This window comes from Lissotriton vulgaris, chromosome 3_1 (assembly GCF_964263255.1).
Source record: "Lissotriton vulgaris chromosome 3_1, aLisVul1.2, whole genome shotgun sequence".
In the NCBI taxonomy this organism is placed as follows: Eukaryota; Metazoa; Chordata; class Amphibia; order Caudata; family Salamandridae; genus Lissotriton; species Lissotriton vulgaris.
In genome coordinates, this window is record NC_141689.1 from 522,182,379 (window position 1) to 522,205,549 (window position 23,171).

A 23,171-nucleotide genomic window follows, 5' to 3' on the forward strand; every position below is an offset into this window, starting at 1 on the left:
CGTCACTAGGGGGGCGCGGGGGGTGCGGACCGCACCGGGTGTCACCCCATCATGGGGGTGACACTAATCTGGTTATTTAGCCAGTCTCGCGCCCTCACGGTACCTCTCTGTGCTTTTTATTTTGCCGCCGCAACTTTCTCTTAGCGCACCGTCTCACGCCACGAGTGCACTGCTTACAAAATAAAAATACTCACAGTGCAGTGAGTGTGCACTGCAGCACGTCGCCACTGACGCACGCACCGGAGGTGTCGGTGATGATGCGCGGCGCACCCAGCAGTCTTTGGGTCCAAGGGCCGTCAATCTTTAGCGCTCCAATGACGGCCCTGGGACAGCCCCCGCGCGCTGTGCTGAGCTCCTCTGTCACGCGCCAGGGAGGAGACGAGACGGCAGCGCAGGGGAGTGCATGCGGTGCTGCACTGCTCCTGGCTGCCTAGAATAAAGAATTAATGTGTGCCAGCACAGCAGCAGCCAGCCAGCATCTTCTTTCGTCTCCCTCCCCTTCAAATTTGGGACCGTGCTGAGACTTCTTCTTGGGTCCGGAGGCAGTCGAGTTGAGACAGTCACGGTGAGAGAGACGTATCATGAGAGGATTAGAGTGTTCAGACGTGATTGAGGTGTTTTAACTGCAGGACACATGGGGGCATCTACCAATAATCTACCACAATGGTAGGTGACAGGAGCCTAAGACTAATTTTTGAAAGTACCTTATTATGATTGGGAAACTTTTAAGGATGTTATCGGAGGTAATAATCATGTTGGTGGGGACTGAGTGATGAGCTTCCAGAAAATGAGAGCATAAGATTTTATTAGTGGGGTCTTTTGGTCAGGAATTTTGCCCGTGTAAGGGGAGGACACCAAGTCTAGCCCTCGGCAGTACCAGGCCTATCTGCAATAGTGCTAGTGATCTCACTGGTCACTTGAGGTTTTCAGATAGTGGTCATCGGGGGTGGCCAAACACAACCAGCCTCATCTTTGGAAAAGTGGATTCTGTGATTCCATTCCTCAAGAGGCTCTGTGGGCCGCTTCTTGTCTAACCACCATGGCATGGAGAACATTCTCACAAGCTCAGTCTGACTGCCCTGGTAATCCCGGGACTGCGCACTCAGGCGTTTGTCCAGAATCAAGAGGATTATTAATGCACAAACATCATCTTGGCACGAATTTCAGTGTGGACAATCTAGCGAAATGAGTGGGAAAATCCAGTATATTCCTAGATTTTCAACTCGGAATGAAGGAAAGAATAGATTACCTGGTCACACTCCATTCCTAGATAACTACCTCGGTGTAATGCAGTAATACCGCATGAAGGAAAACTCGACCCCTGCGGTGTTACCGGTCCAAAATACCACAGACAGCGAAATGAGGCTTGGAATATTCAGCTAGTCATTCACCACTTTTTAGCACACTACACACGCACTTCTCGCGATGCCATTCCAGTAATGGATTCCATTAAAAAATAGAACATTTTTCTAAGAACTCGCAGTGCACATTCCCTTTTATTTTATTTCTGACCGAGGATGAAGGGAGGATTAAAGAGTGTATGCATCAGGAAATAAATAGCGACATAAAAGAGGAGGGCATTAAAGGCCTTCGGTAAACAGAGAGGCCAAAGCTCGCAGGCTGGCCTCTCCTGGGACACACCTCATCAGGCAGCGCTTGGCTCTGATAAACTATCCAGCCAGCAGAATTATTCCCAGGGATTTTAAAGTGAAGAGTTCACATGTATATTCATAAATATTGAGGTAAAGGTGCCCCGTACAGTCCACACATCAGGTTAGCAGAGCATTTTGAGTTATGTTACTTTAATTTGTTACTATAATTTGTAAAGCGCCTGACCCCCTCCCCAAAGAGGTATCTCTGCGCTACTACTATGGAATCTCAGGCAGGTAGTGTTAGTTACTGAGTGGTGCACTCTTCAAATAATAGTGAATATTCATGAACTAAATTTACAAATGTTACTAAGGATTCTGTATGGTCCCGTTATTTGCCATCTGTGTCCACTGGCGGACTCGGAGTGGAGGAGGTCCATGCGGTAAGTCGTGAGGGGGTGACACCATGAGTTACCCGCACCAGGTGACACCAACCCTAGTGACGTCACTGGAATCCTCAAATTCACATGCCAGTCATGATACAACGAAGTGTGTGGGGCAGTCCTGGTTTCTCGCGCTCCTAACTGTCTGTACTTGGAGCGGGCACCCCCGATATATAAATATTAGAGGCGCCACGCGGCCCTGATTACATCAGTCCGTGGGACATGCGGATATTAAACGAAAGAGCTGCCGGCTGCCGGCAGTGCAATTGTTCATTCTAACTTTCGGATATTGAAAGAAGAATCTATGGACAACCTTCGCCTCAGAGGTGTTAAAAGAGAATAAATTGGCTGCCGCTGAAAACTCCTGTACTTCATTTCCGCAAAACAAATAAGGTGCACAATCTGGTTACTATAGAGACACATCGTAGAATAGCTTTAAACCACAGTTCTTCATCTGCGGGTTTATTATATTTGCAAATCTTATATTTTACGGCGACCGTCAGACGGAACTTTGAGACAGGAGATGTTTTTACACGCGTTAAGACACGGAGACCTGCTTGCAAAGGTTATGCCTTGCTGAAGCTTGCAAAGAATGAATATTAAACAGGGCGCTGCCAAATGTTGAACTTTCTGTCGCTAGCAGGCTCCCTGTAATCTTCTCTCCTCCATTTTGGTTGGGCTCGTGGAGGCGTATGTGATACCCTGCACTGCATTAATATCCAAGTAAGAAGTAATTGCATTTATATAGCGCTTACGACCTCTGACGAGGTGTCGAAGCGTACTCCTTAAGTCCATGTGTGCCATATGCGCTCGGATTATAACTCTACCCACCTTCGCAGAGCATTGGGTTAATTTTTTCGTGTCTATGTGTCCGCAGTGAGGGCTTTCTCATAAAACGGGCAGTCCAGTAAACTCAGTTTCGAAATATTCAGCCTGAATCCAGATTCATTGGCTGAGATTTTTGCTGCCAAGTGGTTTTACAGCAAAGTAATGAGCCGGGTGGTTTGGGTGAAGCAGTGGTGTGGGGGTTTCAGGTGCTTGTACAGTAAGGTCAGAAGTACAAAAAATAACTTGCTGAATGGTCCACGTCAGTCCAGTATCCGGCTTAGACCTACATATCACTGTCCTTCCATCCCCGCTGCCCCACTCCCTGAAAGTCCACATAAAACATCTGTGTCAAGAATGTAAATAGACGTTTTTACACACGTTAAGACACAGAGACCTGCTTGCAATTGTTATGCCTTGCTGAAGCCCGTTCTCCCGGTTCCTAGCAGCTGGCAGCAGTGCCGACTTCTGCCAAGTCTGGTGCTATTTACAGTGGAGTGAGTATGTGTGGTTGTTGTAAAAGTATGAGCAATGGAAAGCGAAGCACACACACACACACCGGAGAAACTCGTTCCCCGGGTGTGAGAGTTACACGGGAGGGCGCCTACCAATATTTCTTCATCGCTGTTGGTAGATTGAGACCCACGGTTTGCACAATGCATGATGTATATGGTGCATGTTGTGTAAATAATTTTCGTATAATTGTATTGGGTCTTTTTATGATATCAATTTTCGAATAAAAGTATATTGACTGACTGACTGACTAAATAGTCACATCTTAACTTTAACTAATATCAGACGATGCCAGGCTGTGGTGAGTGGAAAGGACAGTTTCTGTGGGCAGTGCCGGGAGGCTGGCATTCCAGGCTGTTCACACAGAGCTGAAATCGCGCAGACATGTTGAGGCTTGCAGGCCAGCCGCCCGCTGCGAACCCCGGCGCCGCTTTTATGCCTCAGCTGCTTTGCATAACAAGCGCGGTCCCGAAAGTGAAAGAGGAGTGTGGTGCAGCCGATCTCTTGTCTGTATGGGGCCATGTGTTAGAAACACTTGGCCCCATGAAGATAAGAAATCCCTTACGACAGACGCAAAGCAGGCTAGCCAGTCCAAGTGGCCCGGCACAAAAAGCCAAAGGGAGGCAACACAGATAGCTTATTTCCAATGGCTGGCCACCGTTTAGCATAAACGGTGACACCAGCCAATGGATATAAGGGGCAGGGCTTAAAGCACTTTCCTAAAAAATACTCATCTGCATTAAATTTCACAGAGCGAGCTGCGCATGTGCGCAGCAACGCTAGGCGAGACCTAATAAATGATACTGGGGCAGTCACCTGTCCTTTTTTGTGCACTAATAGCCCACGGTGTCAAAATATTCAGACTGTGCAGCACTATTTTTCCATTCAATGGTTAGTAGGACTGACCATAAGCAAACCCTTAAAGTACCACTGGTAGTCCCATTACCTTGACTGTATTGTATCTACCAATGTACTGCTCGCAGCTGCCTGAAGCCAATCAAGCACATCATATGTTAGCCAATAAGGCTCCTTTGATATAACGTAGCTGTAGGACATGCAAGTGCAGACTAGTGTGTAGCGCACATAATCACATCTAGATGCTGGTAATGAGTCTTACTGTAAACCACCACCTTAATGGGTATTTTTTCATCCGCAGAATGATGAAAGAGGCAGTCGATCCAACCAGGAGCTCAGATTACTTGTACATCACCTTGGCGTATGCTTTTATCCAGGCAGCAAGATCACAAGGTAACAAAATCCTTTTATGATTTCAACTTTTAAAAGAAGATATTCATAAAGACTACAACAAGATAGGATTCACAAAACATATTTCCACACCTCCCTGCCCACTTCCGCCTTTAATAACCGCAATCATATCTAATATGTAAACATCACAGCAGAGCAAAAATTGTGTTTTGACCCTGTAAGCTCCAGGGTTTCCCTGGGGTATCAAAAAGAACAGAGAGGCAGAGAGACAAAAAGCCCTGGCAATACAGAAATGCATAAGATGACACTAGCACTGATTTAGTTTACTTCCGGTATGTCTCCATCGAGCCTTACCAGGGCTGCAGAATCAGGCGGGTGAATAAACTAAAGCACGATTCAGGAAGGAGAAAGTAACACCTTAGTGCTGAGGAAGTATTCAAGGTTAGTTGTGATAAGGCGGGGTTGCACTACCAAAATTTCAAAAGGAACCCTAGGTCGATTTATCTTTTTTTACCTGCTGAGAAGTGAAAAAGGGAGAAATAACTCATTTTAGTCAATCCATCTGTCCATATTAACTATAGCTCAAGAGGATCACAAACTACGAACTCCAGTTTAGGGGGTTTATTACAAAGCCAAAAATAACTAAATATACAAGCACATCAAAACAAGGTTGTAAAAGTACATGGGAACTAATACAAAACCTAATCTACAAATTAGCCAAATCGGATGGATCATAAAGAGAATAAAAAGTTCAAAGAATAAGACGCAAGCAAGCACTGCTCCAATATTCAATCAGACTTCATCTGTCGCTGAAAAATAAAGCATTACACTATCCCTACTCTATCTCTAAGGTGGCATCCCTACTTAGCATGTCCCAGGCAAAGTCCGTTAAAGGTGTCCCCTCATGAAGACTTCCTAAGAACTACATTCACTTGTATGAATCAGGTAGCCAAAGCTACTGAGCTCGTTCTAAGATGCTCTCTTCAGATCGATCTCCTCACCCCCTCTCACCTGAAGTAATTCAGGAATTGTCTGTTGGTTTAAGGTAGGTCTTCCCCCTCAGCCCAGAAGCTTCATGTTACCAAATTTCGCATCAGAGTGATCATCTCTCTCTGTGGCTTGCAGGTACAGCTTCCTTAGTAGGGTGGCGTGAATTTCATCTGGAAAAAATGAATTTGCACCTCATTAATCTTTAAAAACATGGATAATGCCAGTGGACCTTGTATAAGCCTATTGGCTTTGCCAGTGATTGTTTTTTGTTCTTGAGGCATTAGGGTAGAGCGTAGGTAGTTGGGAGAGCTAAAGAAAATGTTGACTTTTTCTGGATTCAAGGGTCAATGAGGGCCGTGAGCTAAATGAAAGCCAGGTCTCTGTCTAGACCCTTTAGTGGATCGATATCTCTAGAAGCTACACATAGTTCTCCACAGCTATCAGCACCCTCTAGAACACTCTCAGCAGAGCCAGTTCTCCTCAGATTTTCACTGCGCGTCGTGTGGAAGGGAGTCTCCCTGAGTGCCACTCAGTTTTTCTTCATGATGTCTGACAAGAAGGCCTTGTTCAAGCCCTGCAGAACCTGCAACAAGAAGAGAGTCCATGTTGACGACCAACATAAGGACTGCATCTACTACCTCTACCCTAAACATGAGGCAAAAGATTGCAAGATTTGCCGTACCTTCCCTCCTAAAACTCTCAGGGATAGGGAGGCAAGAGTACTGTTGTGGCTTAAATCTTCTTCGGCTGAAGATGATGATAGAGCTTGAACCTCCAGCAAGAGAGCTAGATCACAGGACAGTTCTTCAAGTGAGGGGAGAAACACCTTAAATCCTCCCACTCTACTTCTGGCCCCTCTCAGAGGTCTCCCTTAACCTCCCCTGGGTCTGCGCAGTCACCTCAGACTTCTGCTCTCAAGGACTCTAAGAAACCATCTACTAAAACAGTGAGTAAAAGCCTCTCAAAATCTCTGGCTTTCCCTCCTTCGTCGACTATTTCTGTCACTTCTGCTCCTTCGTCGACGGAAACTATCTCAACTACGTCTATCACATCTCCTATACTGTCTACGAGGATTACTATCTTGTCAAAAAAGACTGTCTAAGAATCGTCGACGAAGGCTTCATCGAAGCACACGTCAACGAAAGTACCGTAGACGAAGCCTCCACCGTCGACGAAGACGCAGTTGTCTACTTCACCATTGACGGCTGTACCGTCAGCGAAGATCCCAAGTCTGTCGACTATGAACCCGTCGACGGGCTGACCCGTCTACGTCGAGCCCTGACCCCGTCGACGACACTAGCAAAGAGCCCGTTGACGACAAGTCCATCGACTGAGAGCCAGTCGATGACCATACCATCAACGGTAGTTTTACCTGTTCCGTCTAAGGCTTTGGTTGTAGTTCCATCTGATTCAACGCCTGTTCCTTCTAGGAGCTTTCAACTGAAAACATTTCAAAGACCTGAGTATTGCAAAATTTCACCTCTTACTCCGTCGCATCTACAGAAAACATATGCACAGGAAGAGGATGATGATTATGACGATGAGGAAGAAGGACCATTTGGTATAGCTCGTCATCCTTCTAAGCTGCACAGCAAATGTCAAGATGACGAGGAGGAGGATTACAACAAACAATATTATGTAGAGGACTCTGTCGTCCCGCATCATACAATATATCATAGGCAAGCTTGCCAGTCTGAGACCCGCCATCTGCCTCCAAATCCTATTCAGGACTTGCAAGCCATGCTTGCAGATTATAGACAGCGGTTTCCCCCGCAGCAGGTTATTCCACAAGCCCCACCTCCTCCTTGACTGTTCTGGATCCTTTACCTCTACCTGAAGCTCCGGTCACAACGCCTCAATTTACAGAACCTCGTCAGGAACAAAAGCCCCCAGATCCTTATCAGGGTCAAGACACATCCTCTGATGAGGAAGTTGAAGCAGGTGAATTGCCAGAGAACCATCATGTGGATCCTTGGGATTCTTACATTATCCCTATGCCTTCACCACAGACTCCTCTGCCATCTGATGTGCCACTTGAGGATATAGGAGGATTCCACAATCTCATGCAGCGAGCTGCTGCTTGATTTCAACTACCGGTCACTGTTGAACAAACAATGTTTTCTTCACGATTTTAAAGAGTAATCCAGGAAAATTACCAGGGCCGTTCCTATAATTGAATATACATGGAATGAATGTATCAAGATCATGAAAATTCCTGCATCTGTGTCTGCAGTAATTCCACGAATAGATAAGAAGTATTGTGCTCCGGCCAATAGTCAATCCTGTTTCAATGAACACCCTCTGCCAGATTCCGTCATCTCCCAGGCTGCCCAACAAAGATCTAAGAACCCGGCAACACCCATTACTACACCACTGGACAAGGAGGGGCACCGTCTTTATCTGATGGCGAAGAAGTTTTCAACTATGGCAGCTGCTTCCATCAGAGCAGCTCACTCCCTGGCGATCATAGGGCGTATGACTGCCAAATGTGGTCAGATATGGCTGGGCTGATTGAACTCATTCCTGAGGACAGAAGACAGGAAGCATGGAAAATCTTACTGGAGGGAGAACGTGCGGCACCTAAAATATTAGATTGCGCACTGGACATTGTTAATACAAATTTCAGACAACTGGCTGCAACGGGAGTACTCAGACGCCAGGGTTGGCTTAAAGCCACCACTTTCAGACCAGAAGTCCAGACAAAAATATTGGACATGGCCTACGTTGGTGAATCGTTGTTCGGAAAACACATCGATGAAGCCCTCCAGGCAATAAAAACTGATACGGATACTGCAAGATCCATGGGCTCACTGCAATACAAACGTGGAACCTGCAGAGGATCTAGGGGGCGTGGTTTTCCTCTAGAGGAGGATACCAAACCCAGCAGAACAGACCAATACCAGCCTCAATATAGACAGAATGACCAATCTTCATACCGGCAATCCAATACAGCTTGTTTCTCTCGCCAGGGAAGTCGGAAATGATCGCAAAGGCAAGACTCTAACAGAAAACTGTGATCTCCGCAGGGCTCCAATCACACCTCTTCCCATTCCCGTGGGTGCGAAAGTTTCAACATTTGTGGACAAGTGGCGAGAAATTACCTCCGATCAATGGGTTCTAGACCTGGGGAACAATGGATATATCCGAGAATTTGTCACCAAGCCACCTACTACTCCACCCAAGGGACCCCCTCCCCATCGTCTTCACTTATTGTTCAAGGAAGCTTTAACAATGCTCCTCAAGAATGCTATAGAGCAGATCCCACCACATCAGAAATGGACAGGTTTCTATTATCGTTTTTTCCTGATCAAAAAGAAATCAGGGGAATGGCGGATGATCCTAGACCTTCGCAACCTGAACAGATTCCTCAAAAAACAAGGATTTCGCATGGTCACACTTTCAGAGATCCTAGGCTGCCTAAAGGAGGGAGATTTGATGGCTTCTCTGGACATGGAAGACACACACTTCCCAATCCATCCCAAACCACGCAAATATCTCTGCTTCACTGCGGCTGGCGCCCATTATCAGTTCAAAGTGCCCCCGTTTCGACTAAAATCGGCTCCAAGGATCTTCACAAAGTGCCTAGCTCCAGCAGCATTAAGATCCCGGGGAATCAAGGTCTTCCCGTATTTGGACGATTGGTTAATCAAAGGTCCTTTGGGGCAAGCAGTCAAGATTGCCACTGCAACATCTCTTCATCTTTTCAACTCTCTGGGATTAACTGTGAACAAAAGCAAATCCCAGTTACGTCCAATGCAAGTCCTTCCATTTCTTGGAGCCCTTCTGGACACAGTCCAGTGCTAGGCATTCTTATCTCACGAACGACCAGTTCGCCTTCAAAAGCTAGCAACTCCGATTTCAAGAAGAAAGTCAGTTTCTGTTTGCTTCGCTCCTGGGGATGTGCTGTTCGGCCATAAATCTCATCCCGCTGACACTACTCAGAATGAGACCTCTACAGGAAGAACTGCACCTTCAGTGGCAGCAAGATGTGGGTTCCTTCAACGACAACATCAAAATCACACCAAGCTTGGTAAACGCTCTACATTGGTGGTCACAGATAGCCAATCTAGCAGAAGGACTCACTATCATACAGGATGTTCCAGATTTTGTTCTGACAACAGATGCCTCCATGGAAGGATGGAGAGGTCATCTCCAGGATTTACAGATAAAAGGCAAGTGGTCTCAAGAGTACAGACCGCAACATATCAACAGCCTTGAATTACGAGCAATTTTTCTGTCCCTGCAAGCTTTCCTTCCAAGCGTTCATCGGTACTGGTTCGAACCGGCAATACCACCAGCATGCTTTACGTAAACAAGCAAGGATCGTCAAAGAGCTCTCGAACCCTAGCGCCGGAAACAACGACATCACTCCCTCGCAAGACCTCTGCAACTCTCTCGCCTCGTACTTCCACAACCAGATCACTGACATACACAACAGTTTCAGCACACAGCCGACGCACCCTACGACAGCAACAACGCCTTCCACCACCACCCTCCACGCCTGGACCCCGGTCAACACAGAAGACACCATCCGCATGATGAACTCCATCCACTCCGGCTCCCCAACCGACCCCTGCCCTCACCACATCTTTAACAAGGCCGACTCCGTCATCGCACCCCATCTACAGGAGATCATCAACGCCTCCTTAGACACCGCCACCTTCCCAGAGAGCTGAAAGTACGCCGAACTCAGCGCCTTACTGAAGAAACCATCAGCGGACCCCACCGACCTCAAAAACTACCGCCCCATCTCGCTCCTTCCTTTTCCTGCCAAAGTCATCGAGAAGACCGTCAACAGACAGCTGGCCGCCTTCCTCGAGACGAATGGATCCCTCGACCACTCGCAGTCCGGCTTCCGAGCCAATCACAGCACCGAGACCGCCCTCATTGCAGCCACTGACGACATCTGAACCCTGATCGATAGCGGGGAAACAGCGGCCCTCATCCTCCTGGACCTCTCCGCGGCGTTCGACACGGTCTGCCACCGCACCCTAGTACAGCGCCTCAACATCGGTATCCAGGAGAAGGCACTGGAATGGATCATCTCCTTCCTCGCCGGAAGAACACAGAGAGTCCACCTCCCACCGTTCAGATCCGAGGCCACCAAAGTCATCTGCGGCGTACCACAAGGATCATCACTCATCCCCACACTGTTCAACATCTACATGATCCCCCTCGCGGCCATCACACGGCAACACAACCTCAACATCATCTCCTACGCCGACAACACCCAGCTGATCCTCTCCCTCACCAACGACCCCGCCACCGCCAGAACCAACCTACACGAAGGGATGAAAGACGTAGCCGAGTGGAGATGACCAGCCGCCTGAAACTGAACTCAGATAAGACGGAAGTCCTCATCCATCTTCGCCCTCCACCTGGGACGACTCCTGGTGACCCCGTGCCCTGGGCAGCGCACCCAAACCAACAGACCACGCACGCAACCTGGGCTTCATCCTGGACTCAACGCCGTCTCCTCATCATGCTTCAACATCCTACGCATGCTACGCAAGATCTTCCAGTGGATCTCCACCGAAACCAGGAAGACGGTCACCCAGGCCCTCGTCACCAGCCGACTGGACTACTGCAACTCCCTCTACGCCGGAACCACATCCAAACTCCAGAAAAGACTCCAGCGCATTCAGAACGCCTCAGCACGCCTCATCCTGGACATTCCCCGACACAGCCACATCTCCGCACACCTGAGAAACCTGCACTGGCTCCCCATCAGCAAGAGAATCACGTTCCGACTCCTCACCCACGCACACAAAGCTCTCCACAACCAAGGCCCATGATACCTCAACGACCGTCTCACCTTCTACACTCCCACCCGCCAGCTTCGATCGACCAGCCACGCCCTCGCCTCGGTTCCCCGCATCCGAAGAGCCACAACGGGAGGAAGATCCTTCTCCTACCTGGCTGCCAAGACGTGGAACTCCCTCCCCATCCACCTCCGCCTGACCCAAGACCACCTCTCCTTCAGGAAGCAATTGAAGACCTGGCTGTTCGAGCAGTAGCGGACCCCCTTCCCCAAGCGCCTTGAGACCCTCCGGGTGAGTAGCGCGCTATACAAATGCTTTGATTGATTGATTGATTGAGGGACAAGATCGGCAACTTTGTCAAAAGAGGCTCAAGAATTGTGGGAATGGGTTGCACTTCACAACATAACCCTCAAAGCAAAATATGTCAGCTGCCTCCACAATACCCTGGCGAACATGCTCAGCAGGTCCCTATCGGACTGTCACAAGTGGGAGCTAGAGCACACTCCAATGAACAGAGTGTTCCAAACTTGGGGCAAGCCGACATTGGATTTGTTTGTAATGAAGCACAACAAGAAATGCTGATATTACGCCAGCAGATATCCTCAACAGGGATCAAGGGGGAATGCCCTGTCCATGCGATGGTCAAGGATTTGTGCTTATGCTTTTACCCCAATACCTGTAATCCCGAGGTCTACGCAAGATGAAATCGAAGGGCTGCCGTCTCAACCTGATTGCACTCCGGTGGCCACATCAGTACTGATTCCAAGAGCTGCTGTTACTTTCCCAGGACAAGCCGATCAGCTTCTTCCAACACCCACAATGTTGGCGAGGAACAAGGGGCAGGTGGTTCACCCAGACCCTCTGTCTCTAAATTTACACGCATGGCTCCTGATTTCCTAGAATTCAAGGACCTTGATATCCCTCAGGACTGTTTTGACTTCTTAACTAAATCACAAACTTGGAGCACAATTAAAACTTTCCGTCTAAAATGGAAGAGGTTTTGCTGTTGGTGTGAGGCCAACAAGGTTCAACCGATAGAAGCTGCTGCGGAACAAATTCACAGTTATTTGCTACATCTGGCTAGGTCTGGACTCACTTTTTCATCAGTTAAAGTCCATTTAGCTGCACTTACCGGATTCAAAAAAGGTGCTAAGATTCCTTCTTTATGTTCATCCTCATTAATCAAACAATTCATGAGAAGTCTTTTCCGAGCATTTCCTCCGGTGCGGCCTCCTCCACCGGAGTGGGAACTTAACACTGTCCTCACGCAGTTAATGAAACATCCATTCGAGCCCATCCACAAGGCCGAGCTTGAGTTTCTCATGTGGAAAGTTGCTTTACTTCTAGCTCTAACATCTGCTAGAAGAGTGAGTAAAATTCAGGCTTTCATTATAAAGGAACCATTTTTACATTTCTCTCCGGATTGTGTGACCCTCCAGACTAATCCTACATTTATACCTAAAGTGCTGTCACAGTTTCACCTCAATGAACCGGTGAGATTACGGACTTTCTTTCCAAATCCGTCTACACCAGCGGAAATAACCTTACATTCTCTTGACATCAAAAGATGTTTAAAGTTCTATCTTCAAAGAACAAAGACCTTTAGAAAATCCGACCAGTTGTTTGTGGCTTACGGACAAGCTACTCTGGGAACTGCAGTCACAAAAGCCACAATTGCCAGATGTGATAGCATCTGCAATCCATTTCTGTCATGACCAGACTAACAGGCCATTGCTGAGGAAAGTCAAAGCCCACTCTACAAGAACTGTGGCAGCCCCTACAGCGTTGTTTCCTGGAGTGACTCTAGAAAATATCTGTCATGCTGCAACATGGAAAAATGTCCACACTTTCACAAGACATTACTGCCTTCAATCCACATGTCAAGAAGATGCGACGGTTGGACAGGCTGACCTACTCCATCTTTTTCTTAAAGACCAGTTTTCAGGTACCTTTAGATCTTTTAAATACTATCTATGGTTGTCATTGTTCATGATACACACCAATTTCTGCCATTATAACATGTTCATTGTATATAATATATGCATAATACTTACATATCCATATAGTGATATTACAATGCACGTTTCTTTTCCTATTTATAGGTCATGCTTTTAACTTTGAAGGTTAGGTTTATCATACCTTTTGTTAACAATTTCTGGATGCAATTGGGAGTTTATCAGCACAAGTCTCCCACTATCTGCAACCAACTGTATACTTGGTGTACTGCTTGCTACTCTGATTCAGGCATGTGAATCTATGAAAGATACCCCAATACTGGATAAGAAAGCAAGTTACTTACCTGTAACTACAGTTATCCAGGATTGGTATCTTTCATAGATTCACATGCACCCAACCTCCTTCCCGGAGAGTCAGTTCTCTATGTTTTGGGATACTTATTTCCCACTGAGGAGAACTGGCTCTGCATAGAGTGTTCTAGAGGATGCTGATTGGTTGGGACCAATTTTTTTGTTCTTTTAGCATTATGATGTAGATAGGCTACTAAGATCGAGGCCTCAGGCCGTTTTCCTTGGGTCCTACTACTGTTATTTACCTTTGGAACTACTTTTGTATTTACCGTGGGACTCCACTGGGAATGATTCAGGCATGTGAATCTATGAAAGATACCAATACTGAATAACTGTAGCTACAGGTAAGTAACTTGTTTTCGTCTCCTGTCAGGTCTTAGAGCACTTTTTGGCAGAACATTTTCCAAGGCCCAGGTTTTTAGTTTTGCTTGTTTGGACACATTTAGCACCACTTTCAAGGGTCCAGGATTGGGTGGGCCAGCTTAGAGGGTAGGACTCTCTTCAGGCAGGGTCCAGATGCAGAGTTCAAGTTGTTGGAGCTTGTAGTGTCCCTGTAGCTCAGTGCAGGAGGTCAGACAACTAGTCCTTGAAATCACTCTGGTAGTCCTAGTTTCAAGCAACAAGGAAGTCCTCAAGCAGTAGGGCAGTACTCTAAGGGTTCAATGCAGGCGGTCCTCTGAAGTACAAGACGGGCCTTCTGAGTGTTCTCCGCAGGTCCACGAGTGAACTAAAGATTGGAAATGAGGGTCCTATTTTTACACCCAGTGACAACTTTAACGTGGAAGAAACTTCAAGAGTCCCCCCACCCCGCCCATATGGTTCGGGAATTTCCTTCATCCCAGCTCCGGCTTTAGGAGGTCTAGGGTGGCAAAAGACTGTTGTGAAGTTATTTGTGAGTGTGCTGTGGCAGCTCCTTTGAAATGTAAGTGGGGCAGGGAACAGTTTTGTCTCTCCCATCCTGGCAGGATGGCCCATCCTCCAACACCTAGCCCCCAATTGTGTATGCCTATCGGAAAGTAAAACTAAGGCCAAATATTCACAGTCATGGGACCCAGGACACAGGATGCAGACATGGCCTCATTTATAAGCCCATTTCGCCAACGGTGCATCACTTTTTTAGATGCACCGGCGGTGCAGGGATCCCGTCATATTTACAAGGCCACATAAACTCACCCTGAGAGACTTTATCATGATTTGGTAAACAAGGGCCTCTTTCACGCATTACTCTGAGGGAAAGGAGTGTTCCTTGGTGTTGCTGTGGGTGTTCCCACACAACATCCTGGGAACCTGACACATTCTCAGATTTACAAAGTGTTGTAAACCTGGGAATGCATCAGAATCCTACTCATCCCCAGGTGAGGTGTAAGAGTGGCGCATCAAGTAAAAATACTTTTATTTGTCCTTGTTTTTTGCTCTTTCTGTGTGTGCTGCATTTTACAGCACACACAGAAGGAGCAAAGCGTCTTTAATGATTGTTTATGTGCAGGAAGGTGTTCCTTCCTGCACATAAACAATCATCCTGGCTACACAGGCACCCTTGCACCATGGCACAATGGTGTCTGCGTTGGCGCATTGCTGATGATTGTGTGCCGACGCAGGGAAGGAGGACAGGAATGTGCCTTCCCACCCTTTCATTTTGACGGACAGCAGCGCAGCAGGAAGGCTTGCTGTGCTGCAGTACGTCAAAATATAGTATATGAGGCCCCAAATGGTTAGGACACGAAAATGCCAACTTTCTAAAAGTCGAGAAAAGGACAAGGGAACCCAACTCACTAAGCAACCTGGGTGGGTAAATTACTGTCAATTCTGACAAAAACTTTCTGAAAGTGGCATTTTCAGAATTGTGGCTTAAAATCCGACATTACCATTAAAGATAATTTTAAATTACAATTCTTTTGAGACCAAACATGATATTTCTACTTGTTCCCAAACAGAGGTTGTCAGATATTAAATATAATAAGGTACCCCAATGGTATCCTATGCAAGAGGTAAGCCTTGCAGTAATGAAAAACTAATTTGTGAGTTTTTCACTACCAGGACATTTAAAACTTGAAAATACACATCCAACTTTTTAAGTACACTGAGCCCTGCCATAAGGGCTATGTAGGGCCTACTTTAGGGGTGACTTAAATGTATTAAAAAGGAAGGTTTAGGCCTGGCAAAGGGGTTAGTTTGCAAAGTGGATTTGGCTGTTTACGACTGCATACAGGCAATGGCAGGTCTGAGACATGTTTTGAAGGACTACTTAAGTGGGTGGCACGATAAGTGCCGCAGGCTTATTAGTTGTTTTCAATTTACAGGCCCTGGATACTTGTAGTATCACTCTAGTAGGTATAAGGCCACCATAATTGGCCTCGCAACTCAGCCTAAATTAAATGCACCAGTTGTGTGTAAGCCAACTTTGCCATGTTCTTAGGAGAGAGCTCAAGCAGTTTTGCATTGGGTATTTATTTATTTATAAGGTTTTATGACCCAAGGTAAAGGGGATTAGTATTAGTAAGTGTGTTGTGTTTCCTGAACTTTATAGCCTCTAGCCTGCACATCGCCTTTTCAACCTTAAACAAACCCCTTCATAACCCATCATTCTGTACAAGGCACAACAATGAATACATGCAATACTCCAAGCAACTGATGCCATATACATTTCTATTTTCTTGCTGTCAGAACTATCCACACGGTGTGCACACTTGACCTTTCATACAGAGACTGTCTGACTACAAACTTCCTTCGCTTCCTTCCTCATCAGTGTCTTCAGTCTGACAAAGATTAGCTCTCTTCTACTTTCTTACTGGCTTCATCGTATCGTGCTAGAACTGGTCACTGCTGTAAACAGCAACTCACAAGCTTAGCTATGTGTATCAATTAGCAGACCTCTTTATTTTCTTAAGGGTAAGCATCTTTACTCCGAGCACTACAGCCTGGAGTGTTGAGAGCAGAGGCTGCTAAAGCCAGGCACACGTTGTTACTTCATCTCTGGGACATTTCTGTTGTACATAAGTCACGTTCCCATTTATATTTGTGTTATATCGGATTGTTCCTATGTGTGTATAATTAACCGCAGTTGGATATGTATTGGAAACTTTGGGCCTTTAACCGCACTTCTAGCCAGTACATTAGCTGATCAGCTAAAACATACATTGTGACGACCTTACACCTTAGTGGCACCTAGAAGTATTGATTACCCAAATCCAGAACCCAAATCCATGCACTTACATATTGAATCTCTAAATAGCATGGTATTATGAACGCTTGCAAAGTTTTATGAATAAAACAGATGATATCATCTTTCTTTATCATCTATTTTGCAGTTTTCTGTAGAGTGAACACGGCCTAAGGGCATCTGGTCGAAAGGTGCGAAATAACCAGACCATCTTGAGAGCAAAAGGCCACTTTATTAGGACCGGTATGCAGACTATGAACTTTATATTTTATATACATATTCCGGACCCCTCCACCGTTAAACCTCCCCCAACAGTAAACCGTCCCCCATCCATCATCCAAACATTCATTCCTCGCCATCCCCTTTCTTTCTATTCGCTGTCCTTCACACTCAACCCAACCACATCGCTCACCTGTATTCACTCTTCCATTCTTACCCTGCAAGGCCCCCAACACTTCAGGCCAGTCTTGAGCTCCTCCCTTTCTGCCACCAGTAAAAATCCCAAAGGAGGCGTTTTTTCTATTCCCTCCACCCCCGTCATTCAGATTTCATGGCTAGGCCCCAGATCAGTGGATAGGCTGTTGCCACAACCACCGCAGAAGATACAATTTAAAAATCAGCACAGTATAACAGGGCTGTCGCCATACCAGCTTTTAGCACTACCCTTTCCTGGCCAACACCCTAGTTAAAGTATATTTAACCGCCAGAAAATCTAACTCATTCCCAGTAAAAGAGGGATGAATCCCATCCTGCCTAAAAATGACGAATTCTTCTTTTTGAATATCCGTATGTTGTATCCAACCTGCTCCCCGAGCTCCCTATTGCTGAATACATAATGGGACCGCACCAGATCCTCCTAGGAACAAAAGCTGTATAGAAAACATGAGTACCTGACCATGATCTCCCAATCATATCTAGACCATTTTTAATTTCATTCTATATACCCAAACCCGATTCTTGCACTAAATCATTCTTTCCCTAAATGCACAATCAAAGCATCTGGACACGGTCACACAGAAATCAAATTTGCTAAACAAGGCAGCAACTGACACCCTTCATACCACCCCTACTCCACTAATCAGTATGACTGTCATCAAACTGAAATACCAAAATTCTTTTCCCATGGTCTCTTCGCTGCATGTTTAGCGTCTTCCTTTATGAAGTTGTGCCCACAGTCCACATGTATAGGGCTGCCATAACTGGCCCTGCAACACAACCTGAAATTAAACAAAAAAGTTACCCCAAGAAGATCATAGTGCATCCAGATTCCTAATTTATCTTAAACAGTTGGAGGAACACCTGCCTAATCTCTTGACTAACTGAATTGAAAAACCCAGCCTAGCGGCTTCCGATGCTGCACCAATCCTAAAGGAATGTTTACCAAAGTTGGACAAGTCTTCCCCTAATACCTGCAGGATGTTTCTCACTGCTAAAACCTGCCCAACTGTTAACCTGGTTCTGTCTTTGTGTCTCAAACCTAAAACTTCCTGCGCCCCTCCCACTAATTTAAAATCATGCCAAGCCTGTACGGGGCGCACTGTGCCCCCGATCTTGTGAAGAGTATCTTGCTTCCTTTGCCCTCTTGTGTTAAAAAAAAATACTCAATGGCCTGCCCGAAGCAACGTTTACATTGCGGATTTTATACGCGTGCAAACACAACGCAGTAGTTACAACGACCGTGTTGTTACAACGCAGTGCCATTACTACGTAAGTTGTTACAACTACGTGCGCTAGATGGCGCTCTAGACTATGGAATAGTATGATTTACTATTCCAACACTTTCCCTAGTGTTGCACACACTGGAGTTGGAGTAGTAATTCATACTATTCCGAAGTATAGCGCGCCATCTAGCGCAAGTCATTGTAACGACTTGCGTTGTAATGGCAGTGTGTTGTAACAACTGCATTGTGAATGCTTCGTGGAGTAAAATCCGTGATGTAAAGATTCTTTTTCGAAGCTACCTCATGTTCAAGTCTCAGACTCCCTTCCTTGTTGGAACCCTGGAGTTCAGAAATCCTAAACACCCCAAAGAGCAACCAAGACTTACATACTTTGAATAATACAGTTTCAAAATAAGAATAGCAACAACTTATCAAGCCTTTGATCAGCAATATAAACTTCTCCATAGTTACCAGCTCTCTTGTGTACTGCTTCCTCTCCAATTCTTTTTCCCTGCCTGCTACTATCCACTTACCCATCCCACCTGCTGAAGGTCCATATCCCTAAACATGTTTCCATAGAAACCTATTTCCAACAGCTTTTCTAAAATAATAGTAGCTGACACCTTCCAGCTAATATTGCCCATAATAAACTTCACCACATCTTCACATCTATCCTGATCTCTGATGTGCACACCTCCACTTAAAAATTCAATCCAAGCGTGTCTGTAGGCATTTCTTGTGTTCAAAGCAAATGCATTTTTCTATTAATGCCATGATATTCATTTTGCTAATTTTCAAACCTCTTGTGGTACCCAAATCTTCGGCAAATTTGCTCCGGACTCCAAACCACGGAATCTCTGCCACTGTGAACAAGAAAGTGTCTGCAATGTTATTGTTCACACCGGGACCATGTCTGGCTCTAAATATATGTTAGGCATCAAACAGCCTAGCATTAATCTCTGAAGTAATCTCAACAAACAATTCTCTATTGCTTTTTGGCCATTCACCACGTCAACAACCGTCCTGTCCACATGAAAAGTCACGGTCTTATTCGTCAATTCTTTACCCCAGACTACAAGGGTCACCAGCAAAGGGAAGAACTCAAAGAATGCAATACACCTACCATCTTTCCTCCATTGTGATGGCCATATCTACCTTCCCAGAATATGCCAAAACCTTCCGTACCTGCTGCACCTGAGTAAATGTGAACCATCCAGTGAAAAACCTCATCCATTGACTATATTTAAATATCATTAAAACTGTAGTAGAGTAGGGTCTGCAATCCTATGATCACCCGGACTTTTTGCTTTTGTTTCACTGGTTTACGACTTTCTCGGGCTGTGGGCCTGCCAATCAGACCCACAGCCTAGCTGTTCTCTCGCTAAATTGATATGTGTACCTTAGGTGCATTACCCAATTGGAACTGGGCCACCCTGTCAGACCCTGTAACTCAGGGCATCGGTGTACCCAGGGCCTATCAGGGGCTGAAGCATGTATTATGCCACCCCTGGATGGCCATCTAAATCTGACACAACTGGCTGCACGACAGCTGGGGCCACGTGGCGTACTCGCCCGTTGCTGTAGGTGTAGTATCCCTATACCTAACCTTAAAATGGACACCCGAGTTCCTCTCAGTCACTCCTATGGCAGGCCTTGACAATCCTGAAGGCAGAGTGCATGGAACCGTGTGAATTGGGCTCTGGCACGAGCCGAGCCCGGTTGCAGCTTGCGGAACCAAGACCCAATGGCTGTTCCATGATAACGCGTATCATATCGGTAACTTCGGTATCGCGTTATCAAGACATGTCGAGTAAGGTGTCATACGAATCAGGGTGCTGCCCTCTCACCAACTCTGGCGACGAGGTTAGCATTCCGCCCTTCTAGAGGGACACGACATGTGCGTAACTGTGAACCCCGGTTAAAGTTAACTGAAGCCTCAGCTCCACAAAATGGACGCTGCCACCACAGACACAAATCTGACCTCCTGCTGCTGGGAGTCCTTCCAGCGAGGAGAGCTTGGACAAAGGGTTTCCTGTCGAGGGCGGTGTTCGCACCGTCCCAGACAGGGTTTGTGTATTATGGGTAGGTAGGGCTTTGCAAGAAGGTGACTGCGGAGTGGCACCCCGGTGCTCACTACGCATCTGCCGGCTAGAACCAGTTCCCGGGGCGCGCAGCCCCTGACCTGGGGAAAGTCCAGCAGGGGGAGAGGGGTGTAACTACCCCCCTTCCTGGTCCCACCCTTAGGGCAGGACCTAGTCATGTACCCGCCCCTTTCTTTAGGATAAAGGCCGGAGCGGGGACCCTTCCAAATTAGATCATCTTTGAATCAAGAATACTTTCTACGAAAGGACTTCGAGACTCTTCTCAAGATTTCTCCCTTGTGGCTAAGGAGTAGTCACCCTGCACCAGCGGGCACCATCTAAGAACTCTGCGGTTTGCTGCAAGTCCTTCCTCAAGGATCCGACGGCCCAGCTCGACGAGAACCGGCTTCCCTGGCACCTCTGACCTCTACCCACGTCGTCAGCTCAGCTGAGATCTGTGGGTGCGACGAGACCTCGAGGGACCGGCCATCATCAAAACCTGCACGCTTTCTTAACCAGCACGACCATCGAAGCAATTCTCTGGTGAGTGCTCTGGGGTCCGAGAAGCCCCGACCCTGAGCAGCTCCAGCACCGAAGTGCAGTCTCCCAGCATCTCCACGATCTGCGTGGGGCCCTTCTGCTCGCTGCTCAGCACGTTGTCTGGTCACTAGCCGCTGGCTTGTGCCCTTCTTTGACGACATCCGACAACCAACGCTGCTGGTCTGGTTGCTCCAGACCGGCCCTTGCTCCCTTTTCCGAGAGGAGCCCCCCGGACCCTCCTGCTCCACTCAAGAAGCCATTTTAGGCCCACCACGTGGCCCTGAAATCTGCCAAGGCTTGTTGTCCCAATCCTGGGCCCAGCGACGCCGACAGCATCAACCTTCGTGGGACAGCTCGCACCTCCATCTTGGTCGCCGACAACGCCTCCTGGTCCGTGAGACTGCAGAGCCTAGCGTCGCCCACTCACCTAGTCGAGGTGACGGCCATCCGGTGCCTTCCAGGTACCCTCTGACTACTGGCTAGTAGTACGAACTTGGTCCCCTCTGCTTTCAGGTATCAACGATCACTGATCCAGGCTTGGATCACTACGAACTATTCATCACTGGTCGCCGGCCAGCAACTCCTTTTCTTCCGGCTCCTGGCTCGTCAGCGAAGACCCCAACGCCTGTAAGACTTGTGTAGCCGCAGCCCTCGTGGCTAGGTAACTTCGGCATTTCGGCGGTGCCTGCATAGCCTCCTTACTCTAGGGTCCCGAGTCCCCCGCTTCCGACTTGCCTTATCGGGTCCGCCCGAGACCACTAAACTTTCCGTGCCCTCGGGCACTTGTTTTAATTGTGCACTTGAAGTATTTTCTAAGAGCTTTTGTTCTGTGCTTAGTACCCTGTCCTCATAAAGAGTACAGGGCTGTTGTGATTCTAATAAATATACTGTTTATTTTCATAACACTTGTGTGGTGTCCTTTCACTTGGTGTTCAAGGGGTAGGTGATGGTATAACAGCTGGCTTAACACGCCCTCTAGAGTTTAGCCCGAAGACTGCTCGTATCCACGCTACTAGGATAGCTGGTCTAAGGTTGACTTACAACCAATCACCATAAGGGTCGTTGGAACGATACATAGTGGTCGCTAGAATAGCGAACGCTGCATATCGGGCCACCTTCTCACAAAAACCATGCAAAAACCTCAACCATACCTCCAAATCTGCTCTCAAATCAACTTTAATCCTCACCCTGAGCACCAGCCATTCCAAAACCAATCCTGCGACAAAAAGCTCTAACCGTTCGCACCACTCGGCATGCAAATTTAAGATGTCCCCACAATTGCTGTATTTGCCTCAACTGCAGTTTGCTTATTGATTCTGCCTGTTCCAGTAAGCTCACCAGTTATTTTACCTTCTGATTCAGCTAACATGCTTCCATTGTAACTGTGCCCAATTACCAAAAAGACAAGACAAGAAAAGTACTAGGCCCTTCTGTTTTTTCCAGTGCCAAGGGAACACCCAACTCCTTTGCCAACTTCTTAAAAGTCTGCAGTGCAGTTTTGCTTTGCCATGCTGCCACCCGCACCAATGAACAGACAATATTCCAAATAGTGGGTTACTAGTTTATGTCCAGTCCTGAATAAAAAACAATATTGCAAAAAGCAGCTAAAAGTCTCAAAAAGCCAACAAGATATTGCACATCCTATGGGAAGAACTTTGTCAACATACAATCTGTTCTGAAAACGAATGCCCAATGATGAAAAATCACTGAGGTGAACAGACATTAGTCTATCAGCTGATATAATGTCACATTTAGCCAACTCAGCACCAGAGCCTTCCTTCCCCGCCAATGCTAAAGCAACATCTAGGAAACAAACTGAACTGCAGAATCCTCCCTCGCAATATAATCATTGACCGATGATCCCTCTGGCCAAGGAAGAGGATGAATCAATCTAAGTTCTCCAACATGCTTCTTCAGAACGACCCCCAGAGGATACGCCATCAAATCTGACAAAGGCCAATGCTCAAAGGGGCCTGCCATCCTAACTTATTTGACCTCCTTCTCTAGCTTCTCTCTTACCATGATGCTGATGGATGTTCCTTAGCAAATGTTAGATTGTCTGCAAACCTTCTAACTCTGGGACCTTGGTAGCCTA

At 46.8% G+C, this 23,171-nt stretch overlaps 1 protein-coding gene across 3 annotated transcripts in view; it reads left to right on the forward strand.

Annotated features, from left to right (window-relative positions):
* The window catches only part of GCNT4 (glucosaminyl (N-acetyl) transferase 4), a 203,200-nt gene that overhangs the window by 113,629 nt on the left and 66,400 nt on the right, over positions 1 to 23,171 (forward strand). For 2 of the 3 annotated variants that reach the window (XM_086960770.1, XM_086960769.1), the window contains one exon: positions 4,527 to 4,618. The exons of the other annotated variant lie outside the window; for it this stretch is intronic. The gene's annotated coding sequence lies outside the window, so the exon portion shown is untranslated. The remainder of the gene's footprint in view (positions 1 to 4,526; positions 4,619 to 23,171) is intronic. 3 annotated transcript variants of the gene reach the window in all.